Source organism: Orycteropus afer, unplaced genomic scaffold, assembly GCF_000298275.1.
Source record: "Orycteropus afer afer isolate SDZICR_OR568_19922 unplaced genomic scaffold, OryAfe1.0 scaffold00012, whole genome shotgun sequence".
Lineage (NCBI taxonomy): Eukaryota > Metazoa > Chordata > Mammalia > Tubulidentata > Orycteropodidae > Orycteropus > Orycteropus afer.
Genome location: NW_006921599.1, coordinates 11,006,924 through 11,028,762, shown reverse-complemented (window position 1 = coordinate 11,028,762; position 21,839 = coordinate 11,006,924). Strand labels below are relative to the sequence as shown.

At 40.0% G+C, this 21,839-nt stretch overlaps 1 protein-coding gene across 1 annotated transcript in view; it reads right to left on the bottom strand.

Annotated features, from left to right (window-relative positions):
* Nucleotides 1-21,839, bottom strand: part of JARID2 (jumonji and AT-rich interaction domain containing 2) — a 185,064-nt gene that overhangs the window by 130,115 nt on the left and 33,110 nt on the right. Inside the window, exon 2 of the mRNA XM_007951903.2 lies at nucleotides 10,235-10,376. The gene's annotated coding sequence lies outside the window, so the exon portion shown is untranslated. The remainder of the gene's footprint in view (nucleotides 1-10,234; nucleotides 10,377-21,839) is intronic.

Genomic DNA, 21,839 nt, shown 5'->3' with positions numbered 1-21,839 from the left:
ACCTCTATTGGAGCACTCCCATTATCAGGGTCCCTGAAGCAAACTCCAAATGTGAATTACTCAAGATCAGTGAAAGTTTGCTATTACTTGGTTTACATTAAAAATTTACTTTCATGTATTTAATAAAAGAAGGAATACCAATGATGGCAGAGAAGAGAATGTTTATAAAACACCTGGGGGCAACCACTGGTTGTACACTGCACAAAGTGCCTAGTGAGGGAGTGAGGGGTTGAGATCCACTCAACGTTAGCTCACCAAGCCAGGTGCTGGCCCAGAGCCTTCAGTAATCTGTCCACAGGGGTCCCTGAAAGGATAAGTCCTACATCTGATATAGCCATCTATCATATGTAATTATGGGAGGTGACAGGATAAAATGGGGAAAGTTTAGGCATTATAGATATAAAGATCTGGGTTCAAATAAATTCTTACTCTGCTACTTACAAGAAATGTGACTTTGGTAAAGTATCTTTACCATTTCAGGACTCAAACTTCCTCAGCTATAAAATAGGGATAATAAAACTTTACAAGTATTCCATGAGAACGAAGATAAGATTTATGAGCATGATATACTGTATCTGCTAAGGGGCAGTGTGGTAGTTAAGTTGTGCATCAACTTGGCTGGGCATGGTTTTAAGTGGCTGGATATAGTGATTCCACACAATGAGACTGGTAATCAATACATGGTGGTATCTACTGGAGCAGCTGAGTAGCTGCCTTAGGGATGTGGTCTGCTTCCCTCATATAAGCAGCAGCACTGAAAAAGGTCTCTGCAGCTTTTTGGCATACTTGGACCCTGCACATAGCCAAGTCTTCAGCAGCCTGCCGTATTGTCTGTTGATCTTGGGACTGTCTCTGGACTTTGGTAATCTTGAGACTGTGCCATTTTATTTGTCAACCTTGGGTTTGTCAGCTTCAGCAGCTGTTTGAGTTAAGAGATGCCTCCAAAAGTGTAAGAGAATAAAATCCCTGTTTGCTCAAGCCATCCACCTGTGGTATTTTCTGCTAGAGTAGCACTAAAAAACCAAACCTACTGTAGTGGAGTTAGATCTCACTCATAGTGACCCCTCCTTGCATTTCCAAGGCGGTATCACTATGGAAGTAGATTGCCCAACTTTCCTTCCGAGCTAACCAAAACAGGTAGTTATTGCTAACGGGCACCCTCTTTTGGAGACAGTTTCTGGAACTTCAAAGACTTCCAATTGTCATTATGCAGTTAGATTTTCTACTTACAAATTAACTGTATGAAAATAGCATGGGGGCACTGTGTTCTGACCTTCTCTAATGTCACAAAGGGGCAAGAAGGAAAAAGGTCAATTGCCCAAGGCTGATTCCTATGAAGTGAAGGTCAGACATGCTGCTACCCTCCAACCTTCTTGCCAATTCTAACACCAACCATCCCGCTCATGGCACCCTATACTTCTCTGCTGGGTTCAGTAACTTGTTGTGATGGTCACACAGAACTCACAGACAATATTGACCATTATGGGGTTTATTAGGGAAGTAAAAGGTTTTACAATTCAAGTTGAGAAAACCACAGGATACAATTCTTCGATCAGAACAGCCTCCCCTTATGTCATGCTGATAGGCATGCCTCTCTTTGGCCCTCAGCCTGCCCACTTCTCTGCCCAGGCTAAGTATTACAACTTTTTAGCTCTGCAGATAGGTGCCCAGAGAGACATCATACTCCACCAGCAAGCTTCCTGCCTGAAGGCATTCAACTTTCTAGCTCCGTGGGCCAGAAAGCCCACAGCTTTGTCTCGTGCCCATCTCTCAGTTCTTCTGCCTCTGCTGTCATTCTCTCACCACCTCAGCAAAGTGTTATATATCTATCAATGTATCTATCTATGTATCTATCTCCCTCCCTCCCTCCCTGTCTGTCTCCTCTCTCATTGAGGAAATTTAGTACAGGGATCTCAGGTCCAAAGGATGTACTCCACTCCTGGCTCTTCTTTCTTAATAGTAGTGAGATCCCCCTTTCCACCTCTGGGATGGCTCATTTTAAGCCTACTGAGATGGCAAAACTGACCAAGTCTCTCACATTAGGGTTCCACACACTTTATCTGCACAATGGCACCCCCATAAGGGTGCCCTGTACCTTATTTTCATTATTAGCAAGCTATCCAAACCCCCGGTGGGCTACAAGCACCTCACATTTGTGTAGGCCCACCCAGTCATCTGGTGGGAATCACAAAGGCCAAGGCTAGAAGAGAAATATAAGGTAACTCACTGCACCACAATGGCTTTCTTACTAATTTTGAAATTTTCTTTTTTCACCGGGTCAGAGCTCACTTAGGCCATTCACTTTTTTCTTTCTTAATGAGTAACAAAATTAAAATGAGTAATTAAATTAAAAAGTTATGAATTGTGACCAAGTTAAAGGGCAAACGTGGTGGTAACATTTCCTGGTGATGTGTTTCTCTCTCTCTCTCACTTTTTCTCTCATTCAACATTCAAAGAACATACAGTAACTTTCAGTTCTAGCCAAGACAGATTAACCTCTGGACTGAAGCAATTGAAAATCCAAACAAGACAACAGACATCATACAAGTACTGTGATTCGTGAGAGATAAATGACTCTCTTTATTTCTCGGGAAATAAATGACTGCCCAGCTTACTGCCTTGGAGAGTTCCGAGTACCTAGCACAAGCTGGTGAGAATCACAGAGAGGTGAATCTGCAGTTCTGCAGAGGGTGTCCCTCAAGTACTTAGCTGAGTACTGACCAGCACATGTCTGTGAGGAACTGTTGTTGTTGTTGTTGTTGTTGTTGTTGTTGTTATGCGCTGTCAAGTCAGACCCAACTCACAGCGACCCTTCCTTGGGTTTCTGAGGCAGTATCATTACGGAAGTAGAAGGCCCCATCTTCCTTCCGAGGAGTGGCTGGTGGATTTGAACTGCCAGCCTTCTGGTTAGCAGTCAAGTGCCTTAGGCACTATGCTACCAGAGCTCCCTACTCAAAAGTAAATACCACCAGGAACAACTGAGCCAGGAAGAGTGCCTTATCTATAACAGACAGGGCATCAATCAAGTAAGGTACACAGGGTTTGCTTGAATAAGAGAAACACATAGCCCTACTTAATACAAAGAAACCCTGCTGGCACAATGGTTAAGCACTCAGCTGCAAACCAGAGATTGGAAGTTTGAACCCATCCAGTGGCGCCATAGGAGAAGGACCTAGATATTAGCTCACAAGAAGATTACAAGCTAGAAAACCCTATGGGGTAGTTCTACTCTGTCACATGGAGTTACTATGAGTCAGAATCGACATGGTAACACCCAACACCACCACCACACTAAACATGGCTCTGACTCTACCTAACAAGACTTAAAAAGCAAGATCAAAAAGGATCAAACTGTTTCCTAGTAACTTAAAGTTACTAGGAACTTTATTTTTGTTGTTATGTGCCGTGGAGTTGGACCCGACTCATAGTGACCCCTCCTCCTTGGGTTTCTGAGGCAGTATCACTATGGAAGTAGATTGCCCAAACTTCCTTCCAAGGAGTGGCTGGTGGGTTTGAACCGCCAGCCTTCTGGTTAGCAGTCAAAATATTTATAAAAATATAAAAATATCCAGTACTCAAAACCATTAATATTTATAATGCCTGTCTAAAACAGAGCTCTGGTGGCACAGTGATTAAAGCATTTATTTGGCTGCAAACCAAAAGACTGGCAGTTTGAACCCACCAGCTGCTCTGGGAGAAAGATGAGACAGTCTGCTTCCATAAAGATTTACAGCCTTAGATACCCTATGTAGCAGTTTTACCCTGTTCTATAGGGTCACCACGAGTCCGGATCAACTCGACAGTAGTCAGTTCCTTGGTTTTGGTATCTTAAAAAATTACCAGGGAGAAAAAAAAAAAAATCTATCAATCCACAATCCAAATTTACCTAGGAATGACAGATCATACAATTAGTACATAAGATACGTGAAAACATCTATTGTTAACAGTATTCCATACGTTCAAGAAAGTACAGATGGCATATTAAGTAGAGAAATCAAAGATAGAAAAAAATCCAAATCAAACTTCTAGAGACAAAAATCAACAATGTGTAAGATGAAAAAAAAATACACTGAATGGGATTTAACAGCAGCAGGTTAGATATGATCACAGATCACCAGCAGACCGGTATTAGAATGTTTAAGAATAGGACACCTAGATCTATAGGAAGGAGCCAAGAGCACCAGAAATGGCAACTACGTAGGTAAATAAAGAAAGCAGGCAGGTCCTGTAGCATCCACACCAGTGGCTAGATACCACTACGTTTATTTCTAAAAGTACTCTTTGTTGTTATCAGTGCAGCCATCTAAAATTCTGTCCCCACGTTTTGTTCCTTGTTTACTTCCAGTTGATACAGAGTATATTTCAATCAAGATGGTTCTCTAAAATTATAACCATACTAATCGCTCCTTTGCAAAACACTCCCATAGTGATAACAACAAAGTGTTCTGCAATAATCAATGGAAACTTCTAACCTTAAAACAAAAAAGTCTGTCAAAGCTGTTACTTGTTTGTTTGTTTGTTTGTTGTTGTTTTGGGAGGAGGGGCTGGACTAACACTAACTTAATGCAACTCACTGCATTTAATGCTACTGATGATTTTGTTAAAGGGATATGTAAGAAGTTTCTAAAAATCTGAACTTCTAAAGATGTTAGTAATTAATTCTTAAGGATTTCCTCTCTTACAGAAACTCAATTTCTAACAGTGCGTGCTGCCAAGTAAGAATTCTAGGTGCCTGAAACTATCTTCCTTCCAAATTGGGAGGCAGGAAAGAATTTTATACCCACAAAGTAATTCAGAACAATAAGAAAAAGGAAAACAGTAATGCTGACTTAACAGCTGTGAAAGGAATACCATTAAAAGCCTGGGAGAATTATGATCATTTTCAACATCTATTCCTATCCAAGAATTCAACTTTAGTAAGTCTTGGCATCCACCCCTAAAATAACTGTTTATATTGAAAATTCTGTCCTAAAGCAAGACTGACTAACTTTGAACTCAGTAAGTGTATCAAAGGCCTAACTAAAATACTGTGGGCTCTTAGACTGACAAAAAGAAAACAGTATTCCCTTATGAAGGCAATCTGCATTTGTTTTAGTATTTCTGTAAAAATGCTTGGGGTTTGCTTTATAAAGTGTGTTAGCATACAAAAAAGTAGTTAAAAAGGTACTGGGTTGTTATATTTTAAGCAATTTCAGTATTAATTTCTAGAGAAACAGAAAATATAGGTCACTCCCAATGGTGAAGCAATGATTTATATGTGAATAGTCAAGATGGGATCTACTTACCAACCCTCACCCCACTTGTGCCTGCTTTGATCATGCAAACACCTGGCCACATCAGCCTGTGTGGAGGAAAGTCACACCACAAGGCTTCTTCCTGTGACTTAGTAATTTCAAAGGGGGGCACACACCCCCACTTTTCCATCTATCTATAGACAGCTGTGATGGGACACCATGGAGAAAAGACATAATAAATCACAACTCATATTAATTAAAATCCCTCTAAAACATGTCTGAGGAGCTCTGGTAACACAGTGCCTAAGGCACATGACTGCTAACCAGAAGGCTGGTGGTTCAAACCTACCAGCCACTACTCGGAAGGCAGGTTGGGCAATCTACTTCCAGAGTGATACTGCCTCGGCAACCCAATAAGGGGTCACTATGAGTCGGGGCCAACTCAATGGCACATAACTAATAACAACAAAACATGTTTGAGAAGACATCAGTGAACATCTTCACCACGCTTATTCACCATGTAGCAATTCACCTCTCATATATAAGTGCTATATGTCTAAGAGCTCTGTATGAATTAAAATACATTCAATTCACTCAACTCACCATTTTAGGTGGTTTCCACTGTCATATGCATTTTACAGGTAAGGAAACTGAGGCCCAGGGAGGTTATATAACCTATTGATGGTCACACAACAAGTAAATGGCAGACCCAGAATAAGAGAACCTAGTTTGGAGCCAGTCCATGATATTAATCACTATGTTACATATAACACTTTTCAGAAATCCCCCAAGAACTACCATTGTCCTTAAATTTTACTACCTTTTCCCTTCATCCATCCACTCGCCAAAATATAAGATAAAATAAATCCGTATAAATAAATTCTGCTGTGTCTTTGAGAACATACATTACGGATCTTCTGATTACTTAAACCTGAAAGAATACTACTGCCAATTTTTTTCTACCAGCCAAACAAATAACCCCTATCTCTATACCCATCATTCCTAAGAATGCCTCACAGTCAGCCCACACCCACCTGATGATATCTGTCCATTATGGTTTCTACAAATGCTCTAATACTTGAAGGAAACACAAGTTTTACAAAAGCAATCAAACAGTATGGCCAATATAAGGTTGTGGGGCGTAAGGAGCTAGGCATGTGCACCAAATACAGAAGGGAATTTCCACATTACACAGTAAAAACTACATTAATGTTTAATCATTTAAATTAAAAAAAGAAAAAATTACTACCACAATGACGAAAGGAAGACTAAAAACGAACACCAAGGAACTCAAAAAAACCCTGCACTCAAGGGTGAGCTGAGTGAACCACTAGGGCAGAGTCCTGCCTGACTCCATTTGCTGTGCTGTCCTGTCCTACAAAGAATGGTATTAGAGAATAACTTTTAAAAGGTTAAAACTACCTTTTTTTAAAAAATCTCCATAGATACACTAAGAAAAAGAATAACAATTTTGAGAAAAATGCAAAAGCTTATAGGAACTCAGGATTCTACTGCTTTTATACTTTTATATCTGACAAAAAGATCACCTGACTTCAAGTAAAAGGGATAGAAACAAGTACACAGGGCAAAACAAAAGCTTAAGGGGTTTATTGGGAAAATAAATAAATAAAAACACCTAGGAAAAACATGAGATGCTTTGGCCGGCAATTTTTTAAACACAGGCTGCAAGAATCATCTGATAAAAAACGTAATTGTTTCAATTCACAGTTTGGAAAATCAGAGAGGCAAAGGTCTGAACTCACGCTGCCAAAAGTCATCCCCCCATGGCCATAGATTTTTATATTTCAGAAGCAGGAGGAAAGTCAAACAGAAATCTCCTCTTCCTTTTTCTTTGCTGACCTAGACAAAACGCCTACTAACAAATCCTAAAAGTACGTTCCTACAGAGAGGTCCACATCAGGGATTATTTTAAGTGTACAAGAATAGCTAGCAATTCATTTAACTCTTAAAAAACAGAGAATGCTTTTTCCCAAGCAAAATAAAAATAACCATGTATTTATTATACAGAATGTGACCCTAGATTTCTTTGGATTTAGTGTTTTGTCCAAGAAAATCTAAATACCAAGAGTGAATCCAAATGTTCAACCTCTAAACATGCTCACCCATGAATATATGATGCTCAGGGAATTTTAGACCCAACAGAAGAAATGGCACATAGCTAACAAACCACACAGCACCTCAACGGCATTTTAAAATAACCATTTAGGCAGTTACTCTGGTCTCAACTTGACATCTTCACCAGGGACAGCACACTCCATCAACTTATTAGATAAGGCACAGTGTCTGTGAGGATAGAGGAAGGCCAATATCATTGCAGTCTGAGCAGCACATTGACAAAGCTCTAAGATTGCAAGCTCCATTTCACCTATCATCCTTCATAAGGCAGAGTTCATACCACATCAACTAAATACCAACAAGGAATCCAAAATTAGTGTTTAAAAACCTGAAGGTACTAATTTAAAAAGGATCATTTATTGTATACTTGCTAAGAAAATTATGCCTTAACTACACAATGTTTGAAAGCTACAAGCACCCTCCCTCATCCTCCTGTAATCAAAGGCCAACCCTGACCAACCCTACATCTAGCTTAACCTGTCAAGCCTTAATCCACAAATATCCCTGATGGATTTCACTACTAAAGTGTGACGATAAGCAAATAATAACCTGTTATGAATCATTAAGGAGCTCTGGTGGCGTAGTGCCTAAGGCATTTGACTGCTAACCAGAAGTCTGACAGTTCAAACCCACTGGCCACCCCTTGGAAGGAAGATGGGACAATCTACTTCCATAGTGATACTGCCTCAGAAACCCACGGAGGGGTCGCTATGAGTCGAAATCCACTCGATGGCATATTACAACAACATGAGTCATTAATATGAATTCAGCAAGATGAAGTATTTGGCTCACTAACAATTAAAGAGGATTTGCCTTAGTAACTTTTCTTCGATGATAAAAGCTCTACCAGACAGCTTAGCACACAGCTACCATCAAACATCATGGTACCACTACAAAGAAGGAAGCAACACTGTCATCTCAGAGAGGTACTATCAGCTGGGGACAAAGAGCCACCTCCAAGTAAATGAAGCTTACTCATCATCATCATACCTACATGCTGACTGGCTCACAGCCAGAGTCAGGCATGACGGACACACACAGCTAAAGCAGTGGGTACTGTTGTTTCCAACCACACACTTATCATCCTGCTTTCCAAATGAACGTGAAAGATGATCCCAGATACATAAACACCAGCCCAGGCTTGGAGGAATGGGTACTACACATTCTAATAATTTACTGAAATATTGTTACACAACCTCCAACTCCCTCTCTTATAATGATTCCTCTTTAAAATGGAGGAGGGAGTAGTTTGGAAACAATGTTCATTCATGGTTAATCTGTAATATAGCAGACTTGTCTTTAAGATATTCACCCAAGTGTCTTTAAGAAAAGTAAAACACAAAGCCCAGTGCACTTGGCAGACCAAAATGTACTGATAACAAATCTAATGACATCTTTTAAGACACAGCACTGAGATACAGAGCTGAACATTTACATTAGGTAGATAACACTTCCTGGAGAGATCAATTATGGAAGAATAGAAGGGCTGTGTATGCACAGGGAGAAAGCTCAGGGGGCAGGAGTGCATGGGAGGGAAGGACACAGGGAAGAGGTAACTATGGGGAGGAAGTGGGAGGGGAGCTGTTGCACTGTGGAAAACTGCGATCAATGTCATGAAACAAAATGTGAGATGCTGTATGGAAAGTAAATTTGCTCTATAAACTTTCACCCAAATCACAATAAAAATTAAAAAAAGAAAAGAAAAGACAGCACTGGGGATTAAGACAAAATGAGCAAGTTAATATAGTTCATATACACCCAGCATACTATGGGCTCTTTAAACAGAGATATTGCATGAGGGATAAAAATAAACTTAAGACTGAGCTATGCCTCTCAAACCTTGGGTCCAAAATATAGTTCCATTAAGCATTTCACACACAGCTAATCATGTTCTTTTCTTAACTATTCTTTATACTCAGATGTTCATGACATACACATGTAAACATAGTTTCTAAACAATAACTATAATTCTGCAGAATGAGTAAACAAAGGCATTAGACCAGGGAAATTTTTTTCCCCTTTCCCCAAACACTCAAACTAACAGATTCTAACAAAAAGGTCATCAATCTAGCCAGCCAAGGAAAATACTAAGTATGTGAATGGAAAAGTAATGAAACAAAATGTAAATTATAAAAAGGAAAAAAAAGTAAAACATATGAGATACGAAATAAGGCAGACACTAGCAATAGGTTTTTAAAACGCCCAACCAGAAAGAGTATCGTATAATGTCACTGCCACTATTTGACCAAAAAGCCACAAACTCTTATCAAACTACAATAAGCCAACTTCCTTGTAAAACTATACTAAGTATATCTAGGAAAAGACATATAAAAATATCTACTGGTAAATTAAGTTTTAAGAACCAATTCCACAACTACTAACTTGGTTAAAATGTCAATAGTTTAAAATGCACACAATGTTATTTTTGCTTTCCTAACTAAAATTTAAAAAAAAAAAAAAATTTAAGAAACACTACAGTTTTTTAAATGTGTAGAAATAATTCTTTTCAGACGTGACAAATACCCTATGATATATTCCTAAGGATTACTACTACTGAGAATCCAGTACAATGATCAGTTAAGGCATCCATTACGAACTAGCAACTCTTGGCTGATTCCTAAGGCAGGAACAACTCTGGCCCACAGGATTTTTTGGTTAGTTCATTTTAAATTAGAAAACAGTACACAGTATTTGGAAAAAAAAAAAAAAAAAACTGCTTCAAACAAAAATCCAGAATTCTGGCTCCTCTACTAAAATCCAGAGAATCAGGTGAATGGGCCCATGCTCCCATATGGCAAAAAGGTGCACCTGAGTGTGCAGCCCGTGGGTTACAGTACCAAAGTTTTCCGCTTTGGGGTACTAACCTTTTCCTCGACGGCCCTTCTTCAAAATCTGAAGAACTAACATCGTTGCTAGTAGAGGACACTTGGGATGCATCGTCCTTCTCATTCTCTGACTGTTCTGATGCTGGTCCTAATCCCTTAGACTGGCCATTACCAAGGAGCCCTACAGATGAGAGAAGGGGACAAACACTTAAAAAAAACATGACATCAGGAAGCAGCACTTTCCCACAGTTAGCCCTAAGCCATGGCTGGTGAAGATACAAAGGAATGTGGATAGAAGAGAATTAAAAAGCACATATCCCTTTTGAATGGGGGGAGGAAAAAAAAGTTAAAACTCTTCTTACTTTGGAACTTTAAAGAGCTAAATGCCTAAAAAGGAAGGGGGGAGGGAGGAAACCAACAGTAAAGAAATCAAACAGAAATTTGTTAGTAATAACCTGTTTTAGGATTATTTTGCAAAGAACATCTTTGGGGACTATGGGAAGGGGTGTGGATTAAAGACATTTCAAATATTACCAAATCAAACTAGTTATAAAATTGCTACATATTTAGTCTACAGATGCTAAAACTGACTTCTAAACTTTTTATAAACAAAATCTTTTTTAATTGCTTTCAGGAACCACTATCTGCAACACAAGAAAACAGTGTCATCATTTTGTAGCTGTATCTAAAATTTTTAACTAGAAATCTTATGGGTTGCTCTTGACAATACATGCCCTACCAAGATCTGCCTTGATGTTTCAAAAGACTGACTGTGACTACAAACATACTCCTATCATGCATTGAGGAAAAGAGAGTCTTGGAGAACCTGGCTGGGTTTTTAGTAACCAGAATGAAGACAGGTCTTAAGGAAAGGGCTGCTGGCCCTCAGGGGAATCAAGAAGCAGTGGTGAGGAAATATTATCACTAGCAGTAAGGCTACACTACTGGGAGAAAGCAGAATAAAAGCCCCATCTTCCCCCACACTAAGACTTCCCTTGCAGCTAGAATTCTGGATGCAATTTAGGTTTTACAATGAAACCCTTACACAGACAAAAGTGTCTACAATGGCTGGACACTACTATCTGTTATCTAATCAATAGCTTTGTGGCTTCAGAAGCTGCCTAGTGGCAAAAATGCTAACCTGTGTTATCTGCAATTTCAGAGCTACAGTTTTTGACCTTGAAGCCAAAAGTACAGTTTTGGCCACTAGATTTTTGATCTTTCACCCTTTGCACCAACTTCCCTATATTAAATCACTTTCTGATTGAAAAATTTAGAATGATTCCTGTTAGTTACATTAAATACTACATAGAAAATAGTTTTCTGTATATTTGATACAATTTTCATGACAAATATACTGCAACAAAACCCTGGCATATTGCCTCACTTATGCCTATATTCCCCCATTTCTCTATTCCTACATCACTTCAGAATATGAGTAATAATGTAAGTTTGGAAATCTTAAAACATGTATTAAGTAAAATTTCAGGCTATCATTTAGGCAATGTATATTTGGGATTCAAGACTACATAAAGAAATAAAAACATATACAAACTCCCAGAGAAAATGTGGGAGTTTGACACTGTAAGGCAGAAAGAGACCTAACTATATGGGAAATCTAGGAATGTAATCCACATTTCAGAAAGGTAAGAACTGTGCTATCCATTACAAGTAGCCACTAGTACCACTGGTTATTGAGCACTTTGATTATAGCTAGCGGGCTAGTTTATAAGGACATTTCATTTTATTTAATTGTAATTAATTTTTATGTTTTTATATTGTAACATCTCTATTAAAAAAACAACTCACTGCTGTCCATTCAAACCCAACTCACAGCAACCCCTCCTTGGGTTTCTGAGGTGGTATCACTGCGGGAGTAGACTGTCCAACCTTCCTTCCAAGGAATGACTGGAGGGTTTGAACTGCCAACATTCTGGTTAACAGTCAAATGCCTTCGGCACTATGCTACCGGAGCTCCTAACATCTCAATACTTGTATTAGATAAACTGTTGAAATATTTTGTCTGTATTACATTAATTCAAAATATATTAAAATTAATATCACATGCTTTTGCTGTTTTTTAATGTAGTGCTAGAAAATTTAACATTAGATATACAGTTCAAATAATATTTCTATTATTCAGTGCTAAGTTACAGCACTTTAGTAATGTCATGGGGGGGGGTGGGCAACCCAGGCAAATCAGCTGAATGATACAGACAATACATAACCTAAATAAACTACCAGGCTCAGGGATGTAAATCGTACTTATAAAAAGCGGAGAAGAAAGCTCAATCACCACACTGAAAGGAATGGGAGAGTCCAACTTTAAGTAGTTAAAGAATATGTTAAGAAAAATTATTAAGAAAAAAAGAGTGTCCATTCTTAAAAAAATAAAAATGGTTGATTGAGCTGAAATTTGCAATATGTATATGTACAAGGATGAAGGGCCTGGTGAAATCCTTCTGAAAAGTTAGCCAATGAAAGGCCCATGGAGCACAGTTCTATTCTGACACACATGAAATTGCCATAAGCTGGCATCAACTCAACAGCAATTGTACAGCACTTAGGCTTAGGTGCTTGACTACTAACTGAAAAGTTGGTGGTTCAAACCCACCCAGAGGCTCCTCAGAAATAAAGCCTGGCAATCTGCTCCCAAAAGGTCACAGCCTCGACAACTGTATAGAGCAGTTCTTCTCTGAAACACATAGGGTCTCCATGAGTTACAATCAACTCTACAGCAACTAATAACAACAAAAGAACATAAAGCACGAAAGGATGGAGGAGATATATGCCAAGACACTGGGGAAAGAGGCATGATCAAGACAAAATCTAAGTTAGAAGAGACAGACAGGCACCCACAAAAGTAAGGAGCAACTGGTAGGTAGTAAGTGAAAAGAAGAAACCTTGCATTTGTCAGGCAAGGAAAAAGTAATGGAGGGTGGTTATGAGTGTGGATGAAGGAAGAGGAAGCATGCAATGCAAGCCCATGAGCAGGATTTGCAGTATGTCTAGGGGCGGGGGGAAAGGGGATGGAGGTGGAGAAATTGGTTGCTTTGAAGCTTTATTTGGATCAAGAAAGAAATAAGGAAGGACTAGGTACTGTGCCCTTAACAGGTTCTCAAGTATTTGCTGAGTAAGCACTGAGTGAGTGAGCAATTTGGCCAACAAATGTGAGAAAGTTAAACTATTCAATGACCACTGTGCCCTTCTTCTGACAAGAATAATCTGGGTAGACTGTGAAGAGAGGTGGTTCTCAAACTTGAGCAAGCATCACAATCACCTGGATGGCTTATTAAAACACAGCTGGCCTGGCCTCACCCCCAGAGTGTCTGATTCTAACAAACTGTCAGATGATACTGTTGCTGCTATTGCTGATCCTCAAAGCTTCCTTTAAGAACTACTATGTAAATTGGTGGCACAGTGCCTAAGGCATTTGATTGCTAACCAGAAGGTTGGCAGTTCAAACCCACCAGCCACTCCATGGGAGGAAGCCTGGTCAATCTACTTCAGTAAAGATCTACCCAAAGGGGGTCACTATGAGTTGGAACTGACTCAATGGCAGTGAATGAGATGTAAATTAGGGAGCTCTGATGGTACTATGGTTAAAGCACTGGGCTCCTAACCAAAAGGTTGGCGGTTTGAACCCACCAGCCACTCTGTGGGATAAAGATGAGGCAGTCTACTTCCATAAAGATGCATGAAGCCCAATGGAGCAGTTCTACTTGGTCCTATAAGGTTGCCGAGTCAGAATTAACTTGACAGCAATGGATTTAGTTTTTGGTTTTATGGATAAATTGGTGTTATTTCCTGCCAGGTATATTCTCAACAACAACAAATATTTAAAAAAAAAAAAATAGTATAAAGTATGTAGAGGAAAGTAAAGTTACAAGAGAGTAAGAGAAGACCTAGATACCCTAAACCACTATAAATCTCAAAGGCAAGCAGGAATTTAATCCCAGAGAAATAAAGGAACTTAATATAATCTATCACCATACAACATGCAGGAAAACATCCACAAGTCAAGTTCTTTTGGGGGCTAAGAAGGCCTGCTTTAAAAACTTCTCACAAAAAGTAATATACAGTGAAAAAAATGTGTATAAAAGTAAGATTGGGGGGAAACTGATTGAGATATTTAACATGAATGTCTGGGAATTTTTAATTGCCTGTATGTAAACTCAATGTGAGGCCAAACAGAGGTTGCTCTGAAAAAAATCTAAAGTACTACTGAGTATTAAAGGAGCTCTAGTGGCATACTAGGGAGCTCTGGTGGTATAGTACCTAAGTCACTTGACTGCTAATCAGAAGGCTGGCAGTTTAAACCCACCAGCCACTCCTTGGAAGGAAAGTTGGGCAATCTACTTCTGTAGTGATATTGCCTCGGAAACCCAAGGAGAGGTGGCTATGAGACGGATCGGATCAACTTGATGGCAGTGGGTTTGTTTTGTTTTGTTTTGTATTGAGCATTAAGTCATGGAAGTACTGGTCCCATTGTTCCAGTCCCTAATCAGACTCATCTGCAAAGAACTCCATTGTGTCTCCATTTCAAGGATTAAAAATGAAGAGACATGGATTATCTAAATTTGATTCCTTGTCCAGATTAGGGAAATGGGCCCCAAACATAGGGCCTTAATTGTCTGTTTTGCAAGTTGGAACACTGAGGCCCCACAGCTTTTCACGGCCTTCACGAAGGGGCTGGTCTATCTTGTTCTGCACGTGATCAACAGCCAAGTGTTTTCCAATGTGAGTACTCCCCTTGGTCATATATCAACACAAAGAAAACTGACATTTTTTTAGGGAGGCACTCCATTGTATAAGCCTGTGCTTTTGCTTTCCTTCTTCCCTCCCCAATTCCTTAAACATCTTCAGTATACTGGCAGCCTTATTTTATTTTTAATATTTTAATTCAAATTATACAAGCTGCCCAATCCAGAAGAGCCAGGGCAGCAAGATGGAATACGATGCCATAGGGCAGAACAGCCATTATTATAACATTAGACAAGTTAATGTAGGCTGCCTTTTCTTTCTCCTATCTAACAAAGCCCTGCCACCAATTTTTTTACATTATTATTTTTATTAAACGAGAAATAATAAAATGGCATCCCTTCCTACAAACATACAAGGCATTTTTATTTTTCCAAACCCTGCCCCCCACCAACACAAACCTTTGTTGGGGAAAAGAGGTTAAATAGAGGAAATTGAATGGCCCAAAGATTTCAGTCTCTTCACATTAGCATTTGTTCTCCTCTATTAATATTCAGTAGGTTGAACTTAAATTAAAGCATGTCTATTGTCTTTCACAAAAGCAATAAATATGAGCTGAAAACTCCAAATCACTGTGGTAGAGCAGCTTGGGGACTGTGCTTGCAACCTTGGCGAGTCACCATCAGCTGACAGGAGCAGTGTGTCACAGGCCTAAGACCACTCAGTCACTATAACGCTGCATCCATTCTCACAAGCTGAGAACCCCAGAGAAAACAAATACAACAGAACCCTGCCATCAATGGTTCTGCCCATTCAGTAGCTTTTCATCCCATCTCCCAAATTAGCAAGAAATGAAAAGACTCCCAAGGCCACATAAAGCAATACAACAAAACTGGCTCCTTTCTGTGCCTGGAATAGCATCAGAAAGGGGGGATAAGAATTATTGTTCTTCTTGGAGGTGGGAGATATGTGTATGCTATTCGCTTTGCTTTAACATGAGGGAGGGGTGGAAAAACTGAAACACAAATTAGGCCAAAGATTCTTTTTGCTGAAGGAACTTCAGAGCTAAGCGGTTGATGAGAACTACAGATTTCAGAACACAAATGCATAGGTAATTCACTCCTAACATCTGAAAAACAGACTAGAATATCCAGCCCTCATAGTTTTACATTTTAGACCCTCAAGAACTTTACTCAGTTCTCCCAATTAGCCACATATATATGACAGAATTCAGTATCAAAGGAAAAACTGAGCACCTCTAGTCCACAAAAGTGGTGCTGCTTAAAGAAGGGTTAAAAGAAAAGGAAAACAAGGAGACCTTTGAAGCTGTTCCAATGCTTCTAAAACATCTGGAGCAACCAAAGTAATTAGCATATTAGGGAGGACCAATGTATTTAGCTTTGTTGTAGAAGAGATGCACAAAAGGTAATTCTGTATTATAGAGCCAATGCAGTCTGTCACCCTGTCACTGTGAGACAAGGTATCACATTACATATTAAACAGTCAAGCATCCAAAGAAAGCTTTCATTTTCAGCACCAATTTCTTAGTGGGTGTTTTTGGTTTTTGTTGTTGTTTGGTTTTTGGAAGGGGGTTTTGTGGGGGAGAGCTGCAGCACTATGAATTGAGAGAATTATAGAGAGGCCTCCTGAGCTGAGGCAGGACTCTCTAAGGTATTCAGATGCATGGTTTGCTATCATTACTAATGAAAAATAAAACCTATTTTCACTCAAATTTTGAAATGACAACTTATATTAAGAATTGGACAGAACAAAAATTAGATTTTTTACTTTCTAAATAGGGTAGGTAGGGAGTTTAGGCCCACTCAGGCCAGCAGCTAAGCTTCTGATCGATCCCAAGATTACAGTGAAGGGGTGAGGGTACAGAGGTCCACAATGCCAAGCCCAAGCTTGTCCACTGACATGTTCTCCACAGCAAACCACAGATGTGCCTGAGAACAAATGACACTCATGAGGCAGGGTGTCACTGACACACTCATGGTCAGTGATGCACAAATGAAAATGGTTTAATACCTCGGTTTATTGAAAATAATTACCCCTCTCCCTCATGAGAATGCTCCCTGAACAGACTGGGGCTTCCCTTTGTCTACTCTTACTTAAATCAGCAACTTCCCATTCAAGAAAACCTAATCCCAAAATAAACCCAACGATTCCTCAAACTAGCCCAAAGTAAGATGGGAAACATGGGTCTTAGTTTGAGGGTCCCAAAAAAATAAAATAAAAATCAATAATACAGTAAGAGCCCTTTACCACCACCAGACTCTTTCCCACGAAGCATTTTTCAGTAATATAAACCTCCTTTGCATGTTCCAGTTTTGCTGTTTTTGGGTTTGGGTTTCTGTGTTGTATAGAGATTTTTGTTTGTCTGTCTTGTTTTTGAGAAAATGTGGTAAATACAAACCTGAGAATGATAATTATCAGCATGGAGAAGAAGGTAGACTACTGGATGGGCAAGGAAATTATCTGCCCCACATCCCATTTCAGAATCTACTTCCATAGTGATACAGCCTCAGAAACCCAAGGCACATAACAATAACAACAACATTTCAGAACCAAGTAAATGACTGAATTTGAGAAACACCAATAGCAAAATAAACAGACCACCCTGGAGACCACAAGGCATTTCTTCACCTTGAACCACAAAGGAATAAATGTATCAGGGATGCCATGTTTACACAATAAACAGATCTTTGCTGCTACTCAAATGGGCCCTATTCTAGCTGTCCAAATGCCTGAATACCAGTGAAAGACAAAAGACCTGTCCTTCCCACATCCTTACCAAGAGTCCAGAGAGAGAACACTCACTCACTGAGGGGTTCCAACAAGAACACGTGACATATGAGCTGTACTGAGAAATAAAAATTTCTCACTGGGATGGAGCCTTGGTCTTTGGGAAAAATTTCTGGACCAGTCCAGATATTATTTCAGCTCTGATGACCACAACAGTGAGTAAAATGTACTGAGAATTTTGGTCCAACTCCCTTACTTCTTTGGGACAAGGACTCTTCCCCCTAACACTCACCTTCTTTTCACAAATTCCTTACCCTTAACACGATTCTTCTAACAATCAGAACAAGTGTAGCATCTACTGGCTAACAATAACTACTCAATTATAAACATTTCTCTACAATGAGCAGTTCTACTTTTGTATCCAACCATAACTCCTCTATTCCAGGCCATAACTCTTCTAGGTCCATATCTCATCCTTAGCCCTTTAATTTTACACTTGCAACCCAGTCAAACACATGCCTGCCAAGCCACCCAGTTATAACTGCCCACCAAGAGCTGGGTTCCTCAGCAGAGAGGATTTTGTACTGACCACATCAGAGTCAAGACCAGCCTCCCCATGAAGAAAGGTGAGTAAAGGCACTAATGAATTTAGGCTGGCGTGCCAAGCAGAATACAGAACAATGGCATCATTACAGTGCATGGGAACTTTAAGGGTCATGCAGTAGAAGTAAACAAAAGGGGTTTTCTATACTTTTTTTTTTTTAAATACAGACAGGACACCAAAATGTTCTATACCTTAGGAAAACCTGACAGGCCGAAACCTGATGTTACAAATCATGCCATTTGCTTTTTTTTTCCCTCCTCAAAACACTGCATGTTTGTAGATAGCTAATGATATTCTCCTTTTAAAAAATGATAATACACATGCATCTTGAATGTTTTATGGAATCATTATCCCACACACGTTACCAAAAGAAACAAGTCAGTGAAATATTAGCAAATTTCTATGAAGGTAAAGTACAGCTGGCTTTAACCCAAATCAACAAAATGCTATAATGCAACTAATTTGTGTACTTGTCTGTCATGATAAAGGGACAAAATGAGCAAATTCCACATATTTTGTATCCTGACGAACATTATAATTGGTAGATAAGTAAACAGCCAAGCTCTTCTTCATGACCTGTCCCTGGGCTTCCTTTATTCCCTCAGACAATAAAAATGGGGCCTTAGAAGTTCTAAGTTATATTTTGTCTATAACACGCCTGGGAGAGGGAGTGGTTTCCCAGTTCTCTTATTACCTCATTCACATATAGACCCAACTGTACACCCACTTTTCAGATGAATATATTTTTTAAAGGATTAAGTGGTCTATTCAAAATCAAGAAAAATCTGCTGACAGTTTAGTTTAGAAAGGCCTACTGCCTCTCAAAGCAACATTCTTTCCAGTACTGGGATATCATGGAAGCAGTACAGTAAGCAGAACTACAGGAATGTAGAAATGGAATCTGCCAAGATTTGAAGCACCTAATGGTCAGCTCCTAAAATTCTTATGTGTTTATATCTAGTAATGCAAACATGGGTTAACGCACAAAATATGGAAGAAGAATCATGAGTATTTGAAGTTGAAAGCTTTATGGTTTAACCCAGAATCACTTGAGACCTATGGACAAGATCTATTCACATGCCTCAGTTTCCTCCATCTTTCCAGAGAAGACAAGAAGGTAGAGAAAGAGAGGATGAAGGAAAGGAAAAGCATGCATACTGTCTGTAAACCTAACCACAGCTATGGTAAAGGTGAGCTAATTGACTTTAATCAAACATCTATTTTTAAATTCTGGGAAATGATCAAATAAACTGGCAGTAAAAAAAAAGGGACCAGACATAGCAGGATGGCATTCAGTCCCCAGAGAAATGTCTAAATTCATACGAGCCTGGTTAAAACTGCAGATTTGGCCAAAATGGTCAACAGAGCTTAATGCTTTAAGAGCGGCCTTAATTCTCTCTTGTAAATTTCCACAGTGCCTTTGCAGAAGCCATCATTGCCCCTAGGGAGGTTATCAAAGCTAAAAGAAGATTAATATTAAGCAAATCGCAACACTTTTTTCCATATAGTACCTTGCCATCCATAATGGATTTAATCAGGACCCCAGCAGGGAAACCCACAAAGGCCTATTTCTCCAACAAAAGCCATACCAGCCTGAAACAAATCTAGAGCTATTTGGTTTTGATTTTATTTAGAGGAACAGACCTTCTATCCCAGGCTCCTCAAGATAAGCCACCAAAAACTGCACCTGACAGACCCGTGGAGCAGCCATCCTCAGAGCCGGATCATTGCAGAGAGACAGAGGGAGAGGAAGAAGGACAGGGGGAGGGAGGGAGGGAGGCAGAGCGGCGGCGAGGCAGGCTCCAGAGCACTTGTCAACAATCCTCCGGCTGTACGTAATAAGCAGGCGGCAGTGCAGATTCCGCGCGGCAATAGGACGGCCAGAACAGCACTGGGACCGAGGGGGAGGGGAGACGGCAGGCAGAGGTTATTTATGTGGATGGGAGGGAATCTAACACCAAAGAGGAGGGGTCTCCTGGTTTTTGTTTTTTTCTGTCTCCCTCTTGGTAAATTAAAATGAGAAAAATGAAAAGAGCGACAAGCTTTTCGTCCTACAATTTCCCCAACCTGCAATGCAGGCAAATCAGAATTACAGAATTTCTCACATGGGGAGGGAGGGTTGTCTACTAGAGAGGGGCCATTTAGTTTAATTGTCCTCACTTCTGTTTGCCCAATCAGTCAGATACTCACACACCCCCCTAACGAACACACCCCACCTCACTCAGAGACAGCAGACTCAATGCCACATTTTAAATAGCATCCTTTTTTAATATCATAATTTGTGTCATTCAGCACTTGCCTTTTATTTATTTTTATTTGTTTTTTTGGCTGGGAAACCTGGGCAGCTCTCCAGACAGACTGCAGAAATCTCTTTCCACATGCTCCTCCAGGCACCTCCTCCTGCCTGCCTGCCTGCCCTCCCCTTTCCTACAATTCCAATTCCAGCTACCACAGAGCTTCATTACTTATGAAATGACCTAATGATACTCAACACACATGGGCCACGGCTGCCCACCCCTCCCCAACATGCAGACACCCCGTGTGCACTCACACTCGCGCACGCGTGCACGCACACGCGCACACACACACACACACACACACAGAGGGAGACCTGCCCCAGCCCCTCCCCAAGGCACATAAATTGATCTAATCTAATAAAACAGAGGCTGTGTTCTCTCATTGTTTCTTGAGGATCTTTCTCAAAACAGGATCTGTGTCCTGGCAGCTGCTTGGAGGAATGAAAGGCAAGGCTCCAACTGAGGGCTGGCCAGCTCCCTGGCCTCGGATCGCTGGAGTATACATATCCTTTCATATGTCATACATTTTGATTTTTAAAGTCAATTCTTTTGAGGCTTTTAACTTCAGCTGGCAAAACACAGGCTCTGAACAACACCCACACGCTCTTCTCTTTATGCCCTTCCAAGGGAAAGATAAGATGGTGGTGTAGCCCTCTAAGAATCTGCAGAACACTGAAAGTTTTCTTCAAGATTCTTCCAAGGGGAGTGGACAAGCATGCTCCTTCCTTTTACTTTCAGTTTGTTGTTGTCTACTTTATCCATTTAATATACAGCTCCTCTGCTCTAAAACTTTACACCCATTAGCTTATTTATGCCTCACAAAAACCCTAAAGGCAGATACTAGGTTTGTTCAGGAGTGAAGTCACCTGGCTAGCAGTTTAACCCAGGGTTGTCTGACTCCATATATTCTTTCCACTGATCGTCTCCTGTTTCCGAAATCACCAGGGCTCATCTATTTGGCCTATCTTTAAAGCAAAAATACCACGAGGTAGGTAACGATCTTCCTTAATCTCAACTTTTACTCCACCACTTTAAAATCAGAATTACAGACAGGACTTTAGAGATCATCTAGTACAATCTAATATGATCTCCCACTTTACAGGTGAGAAAACTGAGGCTTAGGGAGGATTTTTTGTTTTTTTTCTGTCTCCCTCTTGATAAATTAAAATGAGAAAAATGAAAAGAGCGACAAGCTTTTTGTCCTACAATTTCCCCAACCTGCAATGCAGGCAAATCAGAATTACAGAATTTCTCACATGGGGAGGGGGGGGTTGTCCACTAGAGGGGGGCTTCT